The 12,253-nt window shown below is 52.5% G+C and overlaps 1 non-coding gene across 1 annotated transcript; it reads left to right on the forward strand.

Moving 5' to 3' along the window:
- Positions 1-12,009: 12,009 nt before the first annotated feature.
- LOC123809096 lies at positions 12,010-12,155 on the forward strand. Its single transcript, XR_006783954.1, has one exon. It is a non-coding gene; the product is annotated as a U4 spliceosomal RNA (small nuclear RNA).
- The last annotated feature ends 98 nt before the right edge of the window (positions 12,156-12,253 follow it).

Consider the following 12,253-nt stretch of genomic DNA (forward strand, 5'->3'; position numbering starts at 1 on the left):
CCACCGTGGCAGGCGCCAACCCCTCCTGCTGCAGGTCACCATCAGCCTTTGCATGTTCATTTTGGAAGCCTAGAAGGCATCTTAGCAATTGTCCCCTCCAAGTTTCCCAGGGGCTGATGCGAAGCCCCAGGCAGAAGGTTGGTGGCCACTGTGGGAAGGGGGCCATGTGAGCAGCCGAGGAGTCAGGAGCGGAGGGTCCAGGTTGGACCCCCGCTCTGTCAGCGGGTGGGAGCAAGGAAAACAGAGTGGGAGTGGAAGAGCCGGGAGCGCAGGGGACAGGGCGACCTGCCCAAAGTAAGTAAGACCCCTGGACCACAAGGAAACTCCCCACTTCAAAATCAGCCAGAATAGGGCAACACAAACATTTTTCTTTTCTCCCTCCCTCTCCGGTCACCCTGCTCACTCCAAGGAAGAAAAATAGAATAATGAGCCACGTCGGAGAGTGTCGCCCGAGCAGCTCCGGAAGGACGTGGGCAGACGCCTGGCTGGGCGGCTGACTTTCTCTGTTTCTGGTGGAGATTTTATAAATACTCAGGGAGTTTGATCTGAGGCTGGTGGCGGGGAGGCCAGGGGAGCCGCAGAGGGGGGAGATAACTCAGCCCATGGGGGTTCTTGGACCTCTCCCAGGCCTGCTTTTCATTAGTGTCGCCAAGGCAACTGCTCATCTGCTGCAGATCCCATCACGCCCTGCAAAGCATCCACAGCACGTTGCTCTTTTCCTTTAATAGTAAATCTGCTGCCATCAGCTTTCCTCTGAACTCCCTCCCCTCGCCCGGCACCTTGTAGCCTGGGGAAGAGAAGATAATTAAGAAGAGAAGAGCTACAGTCCAGCTCTCTACGGCTGGTCTGCCGAGGCAGAGCTGCCATCGTCCCTGTCCAAGGCAGCAATTGGCCGGGGACCGCCGGAGGCTGGAGGCTAAGGAGCCTTGCGGAACCAGCCTGCATCAGCACTCCAGTTCCAGTCCCCCCTCTGTTCTGCACACACAGCCTTGACTCTTATCTGCTCCCTGTCTGACCTGACCTTTCCCCTCTGCACGCACCTTTATTCTTAACCCAGGCAAACATTTGCAGAGTTTCCAAGGGACGATCTTGCCAATCCTCGTTCTGATAAGTTCCAGATGCCCACTGAAGTGCACCCCGTGCCTGTCTCTGGTTTTCACCTAGGTGTCCAGTAGGTTCTACAAGGGTAGTGTCAGGGGAGGTAGAGCGTGGTCAGGGCAGAAAGGAAGACCCACATTTGCCAGGCAGTGTGAAAGGGGGTGCATGGAGCCAAAGAGGGGATGGTTGCACTTTGGAGAAGAGACAGCCAGGCTGCATGATCGACACAGCTGGGCAGGGAATGTGCACCCAGAGCCTGTACCCCCCGTATCGCCGCCACTCGCCTTCTCAGCACTAACCCACGGAACTCCTCTGGTCTGTTTCAAGTCAGCTCCCTCTAGCTGGGAGCTCCATGGAGCCTCGGCCAGGGAGTCCTGGTCTCCGATACACGCCAACGTCCGCACAGCCCTGTGCGTGGGAGGCTGTCAGCAATGTCTCTTGAAAAGAGAGACAAAGGAGGGCCATTGTCTGCGGGATGCAGGGCCTGGGTTTTCAGGGTTGTCTCTGGGCTCCTGAGCAAACCTAAGCCCCAGCCTCTTCCAGCCCCTCCTTGCTGTGGATCGTAGGTCTCCTGAAAGATCTGCGCTCAGAGCCCCTGAGCCAGCCCAGGGAGGTGCAGATGAAAAACCAGAGAAGACCCTCTCAGCTACACACGGAGCAGAACCAGGACCCTGAGTCGCCTTCTTGCCTTTTGCTCCTTTTCCCACTGAGACGGGCCCTGGAGGAGCGAACCCAGAGACCCTCCGCTGGTCTGAGCAGGAAATTCCAGAGAGGCCAACAGTGCAGTGGGGAGCTGGGAGGTGCGGAGCAAGGGAGCAATTTCATCTCATCCATTCACCCCCCAGAGGCACAGAATATATCAAAGCCTTACCCTGGGCCTGGAGGAGCAGGACCTCTGCCACCATCCACACCATACCACCACCGCAGGCCGCCGCCAGCCTTTCTCACCCAAAGCCGATGCTGAGTTTTTTAGCACTCAGTCAAGGAACAGGGAGGAGTGAGACAATTAGCGATAATTAGGTGCATCGTGTAGCCAAACAGGCTGCACAGATGGTTTTTGGTCCCTTGAAGAGGCAGAGAAGTGCCAGCCCCCATAGCACAGGCGAGCACGGGTAACGCAGCCTTGCTGCTCCCTGCGTGGTCCTGGGGCCTGCAGCATGACCATCATCTGGAAGCTGGTTACAGATGCAGGGTCCCAGGCCCCTTCTGAATCAGGGGATGCATTTTAATAAGATGGCCAGCTGATCGGAAGCACATTGGCGGGTGAGAACTGGAGCCCAGGGAGGAACACACACGGGTGCTTCCATCTCCGACCTCGTAGATTCCAATTCCAACTCTGTCGCTCAGTAACTGTGACGTTAGGTCAGGGAAGCACCCTCTACGAGCCTCAGCTTCCTCACCTTTAGAGCAGAGGTGATGTCACCTACCATACAGGGTTGAGGCAAGGCAGGGGCCCGGCACCGGTAGACTCCAGCTCTAGTCATTGTTAGCAGCACAGAGCTGGTGGCTAGGGGAACAGTCAGATCATTTGCTTCCCCCAAGTCAGCCACCCAGGAGTTGGGTTTTGGCCAGCCCTCTTGCTATGCCACTTTTATATTTTCTGGGGCCATTTATAGACTCCTGACCATGAACCCTGAAGCCTTTCATCTCCAGTCACACCGCCCCCCCACGTGAAATAAGAGCCTGAGTGCCCTTGTGGGGAGGATGGATAGCTATGGGTGAAGGAACTTCGTGAATGTGGGTAGGCCAGGTCATGAGGAAGAGGAGACACAGCGTCTGACTTTGGTAATGGAGCCTTATAAACGGCATGGTAGCTGTTTCCTACAAGTGAGCAGTATAGAGTCTGGATTTCATTTCTTTTACCATCCCTGCATTTTCTTGAGAGACGATAGGGTTCCGTCCTCATGGGGCTGAGGTACTAAGCCACTTCCCTTTGTTTTGTGTTGGTGCGTTCTGTAGCTATAGTTCCCTGCACTTTCCCGGCTAATGTAACAGGAGCGCTGGAGAGACAAGCCACAGGGGCCTGCTGGGACCTCGAGGTCTCCGTGAATCCTGGGCTCATTTTGCAGAGCTGCTTTCCCAACAGAGCTTGGCTGAAGCTGCTTTTCAAATTAGTTTGTGGGGAGGGGGGTCAGGGGAGAAGAGAGAGGGACAGCCCCTGGGTGTTCTGTGGAATGTGCTGGCTGGTGACCTGGCCAGCTGGGTGGGTCATTTAAATTCGCTAAGCCTCAGTTTCCTCCTAGGATAACAATGCTAATAGGAGAACCTCCCTGAAGTTGCCATGCAAGTCCTAACCTATTCCGGGGAAAACGGGATTTCTGGAGGATTAAATGGGGCGATACTTACAAAGAAGCTGGAACAGAGAGAGGCATACAATCAATCCGTGTTAGCTGCTGTTTCTGTTCGAAGAGGTGGGCCTTGGACAGCTGGCCTAGGTAGAAAATCACAAGTAAGAGAGTGATTTCCATTTGCAAACAGAAAGCCCAGCTCCTCACTCTGTACAAGTCAGCAACTGACCATCCCTTCCCCCACCTTCATTTTTTCTTTCCTTGGCTGCCAGAGTTGAGACATGTGGCTCACCAGGCTGCCCCGGTGAGTTTAAAGCTTTAAATAAATACATGCTCAAGATTGCTGTCACATCCCTGCCCCCACAACTGCTGCAGGCCCCTCCTGACCTGGGGATGGCTCTCCCTCCCTTCCCTCTCGCTTCCTCTCCTGCTGGAAGCCAGGCCCAGGCGGAGCCCTGAAGAAGGTATCTCCTCCACACACGTAAGCTGGTCCCAGGGGCCCTGCACAGGGTGGGCCAGGCTCGTCCTGATCCAGCACAGACTCTCCTCTTCCTGGGTTTGTTAGAAGCCTGAACAGGCCCCTAGTCTTATGACTTCAACAGATGTTTCTGCTTAAGCAGCCCTGGCATCTTTACGGCCTGTTTTTTCCATTCTTGCTTCTCTTCCTCTGTCCCAGCAGCCCTGAACGCAATTTGGACTTCATTTTCTTTCTAATGATTACAGGGATAGAGAGAACGTTTTTTTTTTCTCCACCCCCCCCCTTTTTCCTTAGTTCTTCAAGTCTCACACACACACACACACACACACACACTCCACATACATGCAGATCTATGCTCATGGCGTGTGTTTGCTAGTGTTCACTGACATTCAGTTTCACTTTAGACTCAGCCCTGTCTCACAGCCTGCCTCCCCGCCTCCACCCACACGTCACATTCAGCCCCCACATGCCCCCACACGTGTCACCCCAGGGCAACCGATTGGTGTGTCCTCCCAGTTGCTGATTCTGAAACCTCGGACTGGCCTCGGAGCTCCTGCCTGTCCCTCCAGTGAGGCAGGAAGAGCCTTGCTGTCCATCAGGCTCCGTGGGTTGGGGAAGGTTTCGGTTGATTGATGGAGTGAGAGCTGAGACGCAATCTCCACGCATCTCATCAAACTGCCCGGCCAGCCAGGCTACCCAGACTCAGGTGGGGCCAAGTTGACAGCCGTGGAAAAATGGAACCAGTTTTGCACGTCCAGGTGACAAGCTTAAAACCAGTCTGGCCACTCTTCACATCAACACCCACATTCACCCAGCTTGCTGGCATGGGGAGGTGTTCCCCTTTGCCTGCCCTGCAGGGTTTGGGGTCACCTGTCTCAGAGTTTGGTTCCCACAGCAAAGAAAGCCTGAAAACCTCAGGCGTTCACCTGAAGGTCTGTCCATGATGTAGGCACCTGGAGCTCAGAACCCCTTACTGCCTCCAAGACTGAGGAGTGGACCTGGATTTATCCTCTGGGCTCCCACCGGGGCTGTGAGTGCATCTACCTGGACTGCTAAATGTCGACACCATCTGCTGCCTTACCTGGGGTTAGCCCATTGCCTTGAGGAACATCGGTCTTAATTTCTCCACGTCTCTGCAATATTTCTGCCTGAGCGTCTAATGACACAGGCTCACCTCGCGGGGTATGTTCAGGATTGAGCTAACAACTATCAATGACTACAGACTATCCCGTTGCTGACCGTGGAGGAGGGTGGAGCCTTCAGAATGTCCCATCTTCAACACTCTCACCATGAGGGCCCTTTCCAGGCGAGCAGTGGAGGGGTGGCTGAGCTGAGCCCATGGAGCCCACACAGGGTGACTGCCCCACCCGAGAAGGGCCCGGCAGCCTCTGCCAGCCCTCTCCGCTTTGTGGTAGCGATGCATGAGCATCTCACCATAACGTTTTTCCTTCCTCCTTCCTACTGAAACAAGTTAAAACCCCGGTTCTAGTCCGTTAGTGTTTTGGGCACTGAGTTGTGACACCTTCCCCGCGGTGGATTGAGGGAGGCTGCTCGGAGCAGTCAGCAACAGTGAAATGACCCTGGGTTCCAGGAGTGTGGGGACACACTCAAGGATGGGGGAAGTGGAGGCTGAAAGAAGACCCAGAAGTAGGAGCCAGGAGAGTGACAGTCCGCCACACCGGGATCCACGGGGGAAGGGGGACGTGCCGAAGAGCAGCCACACTCCTGGAGCGGAGTCTTGAGGACACCCCCTTCTGTTTGCTCCCCTTGCCACACATTCGCCCACAAAAGGAAGAGGGGAGCTCTCTCCTGGTCTTCTCCCTCCGTGAGTCCCTCCAGAATTCCCCTCTGGCATGTATGCTTCCCCAGCAACAACCAGAGATCCCTCTGAAGGTTGAAATCACCTCAACACCAATAGCCCCACTGCTCAGGCACTCACCTTTCCCCAGCGTTCTGCCTCGGCTGTGCCAAGCCCTCCTCGTGTAAATGCTGGTGGGGGAGCTGTGGGAGAGATGGGGACTGCTTGTTGCATTTTTGCTGCTCCGCGGGGTTCCCCACACAAGTATTTGCCACAGCGCCTTCCCACTTGTCAGAAGGCGTGCTGCTTGTAAGCCTGAGCCCTGGAGATGTGGGACTGACTGTCCAGCCACCCAGATGCCCAACAGTCCTCCTCTCACTCCCCTTGTTTCCTGTCACTGCTGGATCCTGCTGGAGGAGTGGAGCCCTGAGAAACTGCCTGCCACCCTAGCACTGTGTGGAACCAGGCAGACACGGGTGGCAAGTAGCTTTCGTACGATCAAAGGGATGCTCACTCTCTCTGTTCACCGAAGGCCCTGTGCCCTGAGGGACCTGGCCAAGGCCTTCCCTCCAGATGGCTGTGATGCTGTGTCCCTCTGCACCAGGAGTGAGGAAATGGATGCTCTCGGGACTCCCAGAGCCAAATCCCCTCCCTGTATCAGAAGGACCTGCTTCCGTGGGCCGAGAGGGGGCCTTCCAAATCCCAGCGATCTTAAGTTCACTGTAAATGTGAGGGTGGAGGTACACTGGGCGGGGGGGGCGTGTTCAGTGGGGAGAGTGGGAGGGTGTGCTGCATGGTTGTGAGGGTGTGAGGGGTTGTGTGTGTGTGTGTGTGTGTGTGTGTGTGTGTGCGTGTGTGTGCGTGCGCATTCAAGGGAAAGGAGAGAGGAACGGAGCAGGTGGTTGCTGACTCTCGAAGGCGGGAATCTGTCCCAAGACAACAACTGAGTGGCCTAAAATGCTTTAAACATATGCGTCCCAGTTTTTACATAATCACAAGAGTAATAGTAATAATTTTTGGCTATTATTTAATGAAATCTTTCTCTGTGTCAAGCACTTAGTGCACACACGAGATACAAGTATTATTATGTAATTTTTCACGTGGGAAAATAAGCATTGCAAAGTTGGGTCAGTTGCATATAATCATAGATGTGAGAAGTGGCAGAGCCAGGGTTAGAACCCTGGTTTCTGACCCAGAACCCAAAGTCTTCCACGTATCTATAGTGATGACAATGATAACTACAGGAGGTGGCAATAATAACCGTCCACACCAGAGTACACCTGTCATGCGCCAGACACTGTTGTGAGTGCCTTACACAGATTTACTTAACTTATTTTTGCGAAACTCTACTTACCATGATCTCCTTGTACAGATGAGGAAACTGAAGCACAAAGTATTTTGGCCTTGATTTCCTTCCATGTAACACCTTTCAACACCTCTTGTGTGTTAGAGGCTTTGTGTGGGGCCCAGAGTTAAGTAAGACATCGATCTTATTTTCTGGGACCTATCAGCAAGCCCAATGCTGCGACCATCCATCAGAATGGGCTCAGGGTGGGATCTCAGGACTTGAAATGGGGCATATAAGAATGGGCATCCTGCCCTGGCTGACATAGCTCAATGGATTGAGCGCAGGCTGCAAACCAAAGTGTCGCAGGTTTGATTCCCAGTCAGGGCACATGCCTGGGTTGCAGGCCATGACCCCCAGCAACCACACATTGATATTTCTCTCTCTCTCTCTCTGTCTCCCTCCCTTCCCTCTCTAAAAATAAATAAAATCTTAAAAAAAAAAAAAAAGAAAAAAGAATGGGCATCCTAGCATATCCTGGACAGATGAGCAGGCCAGAAGGCCTCCGGAGCAGGAGCCCAAGCAGAGGAGCAAGACAGCATGCCGTCCTCAGACCGAGGCCCGAGCAGCGGGACAGGCAGAACCGAAGCCCTTTTATTCCGCCTGCACTGTGGCTGTAAGGGCAGGACTCCGGAGCCGAGCTGCTGGGTTCACATGCTCACTCTGCCCATCCTTAGCAGTGTGCCTGGGGCAAGTTAAGGAACTCCTTTGGGCCTCAGTATCCTCATCTGGAAAATGGGAATAATAACAGCACCCACCTCACAGAGTTGTGTGGGAACTAAATGAGTGAATACAAGATGACCTTAGAACAGGGCCCAGACCATGGGTGGCTATCTGGGTCACCTTCCACGCTCTCATCAGCCTGGGGTCACATTGGCTTTCTGAGGCTGAGGCAGGCAGAGGCTGCAGGTAGAGGCCAAGCTGAACCGGTGGTAGAGAGATGAAAACTATGGAGGGCACCAGTGAGGACCTGTCCCTGTCAGCTTCAAGGGGAGGGAGAGAGGAGATCTTGTGGGATGGAAAAGGAATTCACACCCTTGGTATAGCAGGTGGGCAAACGGGCATGGGATTCTTCCTTCTTAATTGCCAGAAGCCAAGAGGCAGGTGCCTGGTCCCTGGGCTGGTTGGAAATGAAGAATTTCTCTGGGCTGGCATTTTCTGTGGTGCCACTGTTGTCCAATTATGGGCATGAAGAGAGGTTCCCGCTGCATTTACGCAGCTTCTCAATCACACAGGACAGGAATATTGGTCTCTCTCCGGCATCCCCTCTATAAAATTCCCCAACCTCTGTCTCCAGCTTGGAAGAAAGACAGAGGTGGCTGGGGGAAGTGGCGGAAGGCAGCTGTGTTCTGTGACAGTAAATCTTTCCCAGAAGCCCTGCTTGCTTTACTAGGAAAGGAGACAGCTGAGCTCATCCGCCAGGGCTGGATCAGCCTGGAAAGAATCCTTCCTAACCCCCAGAAGACCCCTCAGAAGCTTGAGAAAGGAATGGCTCGCTGGGGCGCTTTATTTGGGGACACGGGACTGTCAGGCTGGGCAAGGGTGTCTGATGACATATGAGAGCAACTGAGAGTGGAGGTCGGCCTTTTGAAAGCAGGACAAACATGTTCGCCTGAGAGGAATCTCGTGATTGCTCCGGCTCCTCACCCCGACACTGTTCAGAGAGCGTCCCCTAGGACTCTCCTCCGTGTGCCTCGGGAACCACAATTTCCTCTCCCAGAAATCCCATTAAACCGTGAGAGTGTGCGCGCCCCTATTCCTTCCCCACCTATTTTTAATTTCTCACACTTCTTTGCACATTTCAACCCTAGTATGCATCCCCACAACATTCTCCTTGAACTCATTCTCTCTCCACGAGGTCTTTCTCTACCAGCCACTCTCTGAAGCCACCAGGTCTCTGAGGATAACAAGGGGGTCTGGACTTTGGAAAGAGAACTCCTTCCTTCGAGATCTCAGCATCCCACAACGGCTGAAGATGGAGGCATGGTCACTGGGATGAGACGCTGGCCATGGCTTGGGAGGCGGCCTGCGCGTCTGGCCCACCCACACCCAGCCTCACAGGGGTACAGCACCTGCCCCTCACCTCACAGCGTGTTTCCTCCGTGGCCTCCTGCTGGGCTTAAGTGCCAATAATATGGAAACAGGGGGTGTCTAAGGTACACCCCATGTGGCAGCTTGAGTTTCTTGGAACTGAGCTGAACTAGGAACTGATGGCCTGGATTTTCCCTCAGACTCTAAACTGAGAATTTTCTCAGTGCCCATCTTCCCCCTCTGCCCGGGCCTACCACAGTCTTTCGGGAAACTCCTGGGCACGCATGGAGCCCCAGACCTTTTTTCCGTTCCACTCGTGGTTGTCCACGCTGATGGAGCAGAACGCTGACACCGAAATACTGCACGTGGAAGGCGATTCAAAATGACGCATGATTCATCCAGAATGCATGCTTCCAGTTACCTCTACTGACTTACCTTGCTAATTATAAGCTTCCTCTACTATGACAATGAGCTTGCTCCCATTGTCAAAAAATGACCCAGGCCCTGGCTAGTGTGGCTCAGTTGGCTGGACTGTTGTCCCGTAATCAAAAGGTTGTGGGTTTGATTCTCAGTCAGGGCACATACATAGGTTGCAGGTTCAATCCTTGGTCACGGAGGATACAATCCCAGGCCCGGCACATACAAGAGGCAACTGATCGATGCTTCTTTCTCACATTGATGTTTCTTTCTCACATTGATATTTCTCTTTCCCTTCCTCTCTCCCTTCCTCTCTCTCTAAAAGCAATGAAAAAATGTCCTTGGGTAAGAATTTTTTTAAATGACCTAGGGTCAAAGGGGAACCAGTCAAGGCACCCTGTTTTGTCTGAAGTAATGCATCTATGAATAAGTGTGTTGAGTACAACTGCCTTTTCCCATGGGTGGCTATGTCTGTGGTATTAAAGAGATCTTTCAGGGCTACCACCAGCTTGGGTAGATTAAGTTTGTGCTTATGTCCTGAGCAAGGGCTGTGAAGTCAGCTGTGATGTAGTTTCTCTGGCCCGCAAAATGACAAATGGCTTTTGAGGAATTACTAAGTGACTTATGACCAGAACAATGGAGCAGCCTGAGTCAGTCTCCCCAGTGCGTACATTATGTTATTTACAATAGCGAGAAATAGGCACAACCTTGCTGTTCACCCACAGGGTATTATTAGCTGAATGAACATCCGTATGATGGAATCCTAGGCAGTCATTAGAATTATGTGCTAGAAGAAGGCTTAATTTCATGGGAAACTGTTCACAACCTACCTTTAAAGGGGAAAAGACAGACTATAGAGCAGTATGCACAGACTATAGGGGTCTTGTGAGAAAAAAAAACATTGTGTACGGTTTTTAACTAAAAGAATATGTATAAGAACATTAACCGTGCTATCTCTAGGTAATAAAATTTGGCTTGACTTTTATTTTCGTTTTTGGGGGTTTGTCTACATTTCTCAAATTGTCTCCCATGAATGTTTATTATTACAAAATCAAGGAAAAGTTGGGTTATAAAAAGACGATCCGAGGGATCAGCAGATGTGCTTCCCGCTCCTTACCCCGAGTCTGCTCTCCACGGTGTGCTGCAGGCTCAAATTGCTCGGCCCTCCCCACCACAGACGCTAGTGGAGCATGAGGCCTGGAGCGGCCGGGGTCCTGGGCAGCGTCGCCAGGGAGAATTCCTGCCTGATAGTAACAGCTTTGGAAAGGTTTTGTTCTCACCTAGCACTGGGAATTAATCATACCAAAACTGTTATTTCTTTCCTAATTGGGAATGAGCTTCTCCAAGAGATCGTAAATAAGTGGATAGGGGCTCACGGAGGGCAATTATAAACGTCGACAGCTGCTCCATGGGTTTTCAAACACGAGTGTGATTCAGCCCTGCTCCTTGGCCTTTCTACGGCGTTCTGTCCCTTGGGCGTTTGAAAATTTGCTGTCACAGTGAGAGGGGAAGGGGTTGGGAGAACCATGGTCCTTCTCCTTGCACAGAAGGACGATGAAGGACACTGGAGAGAACTAAACGCAGGGACTAAGACAATTCGGCTTTGTTTGTCCGGGTCATGGATGGTGGTCTCCATCAAGCAGCGCCAGAGTGTGGACAAAAGGAGCAGTGAATGAGCTCTGAGGAGGGAACAGGCGGGCTGCTGCCGCCGCAGAACAGAGGCTGGCCTCGGTGCACACCATTTCCGGCAAAGATCTAAAGAACCTATGTAGCTTTTAGCTGCTCTCATCACCACCTTCTTCCAAAGCAGAAGGGTCAAGGTCATCTTACTTCTCACCATAGGAAATGACACGGCAAGTGTTCTGCCTATCCTGAAGTCACCATTCCCACCTTGGCGATGCACCTAGAATGTATTGGGGAACCCTGCTGTCCCCCCAGTCCACTGTTCTGGCCCATCAACTCTGCCACTCCAGGGGTGCTGCATTACCTAGCTCTGGTGCTTGGTCAGATGATGGCTTTTGTCAGTCACCCTGTCCTTGGAAAATTCATTTCCCTCTTGTATTGGAGAATTCCCCTTGTGCTTGTCATTGAGCCAATCAGGAGACCAAGGTTTCCATTTTCTCAGAAGTAATTAACCAGCTGTTGCCACTGAGAAGCCTGTTCCTGGAATATTTCACTCATCCTTTTACAGCTGTACTGCAACCCCAGGAGACGAAGGCTGAGGCAGGGGCCCAAGTTCTCCCCAAGCAGAGAAGAAATGAGCTGCGGCTAGGCCGGGCTGTGCACCGAGTACAGGGCCCATGCCCACTCCACCTGCCACTGAAAGCATTTTGTGTCATCCACTCTTGATTGCCTGGGGACACCTGAGGGTGGCCGAGTGCAGAGTGGGAAGGAGGGGCCAGCTAAAGAGCATGTCCTCTGTAGAATAATAGAATAAGGCTCCTACCACCTAGCCCTTGATAAGACTCCTCAAAAAAAAAAGAGAGAGAGAGAGAGACAGCAGACAGACATAGATAGACAGAAGGAAGTCTACCCTACTACATCCATCCAGACCAGCTTTGCCCAGTGGCAGTATTGTAGCCAGTGAGGTTTATCCAAGGTATGATCATTGCTAATTGAAAACTATGTCCTTTCAGCTCAAAAGAGGGAAAGATGCCACTTTTCAGGCAGTTGACCCAGAAATGTAAAGAACTGTATTTCAGGGGGTGCAAACTACACAGATTTAATGGAGGACCCTAGTAGAGTGTCACTTTGGGCTCAATCTGATTTTAAATCTAAATTCTCTAGGGCGAGTAGTT

The sequence above is a fragment of the Phyllostomus hastatus genome, unplaced genomic scaffold, assembly GCF_019186645.2.
Source record: "Phyllostomus hastatus isolate PE091 unplaced genomic scaffold, TTU_PhHast_1.1 phas_scaffold_501, whole genome shotgun sequence".
NCBI classification, from domain to species: Eukaryota; Metazoa; Chordata; class Mammalia; order Chiroptera; family Phyllostomidae; genus Phyllostomus; species Phyllostomus hastatus.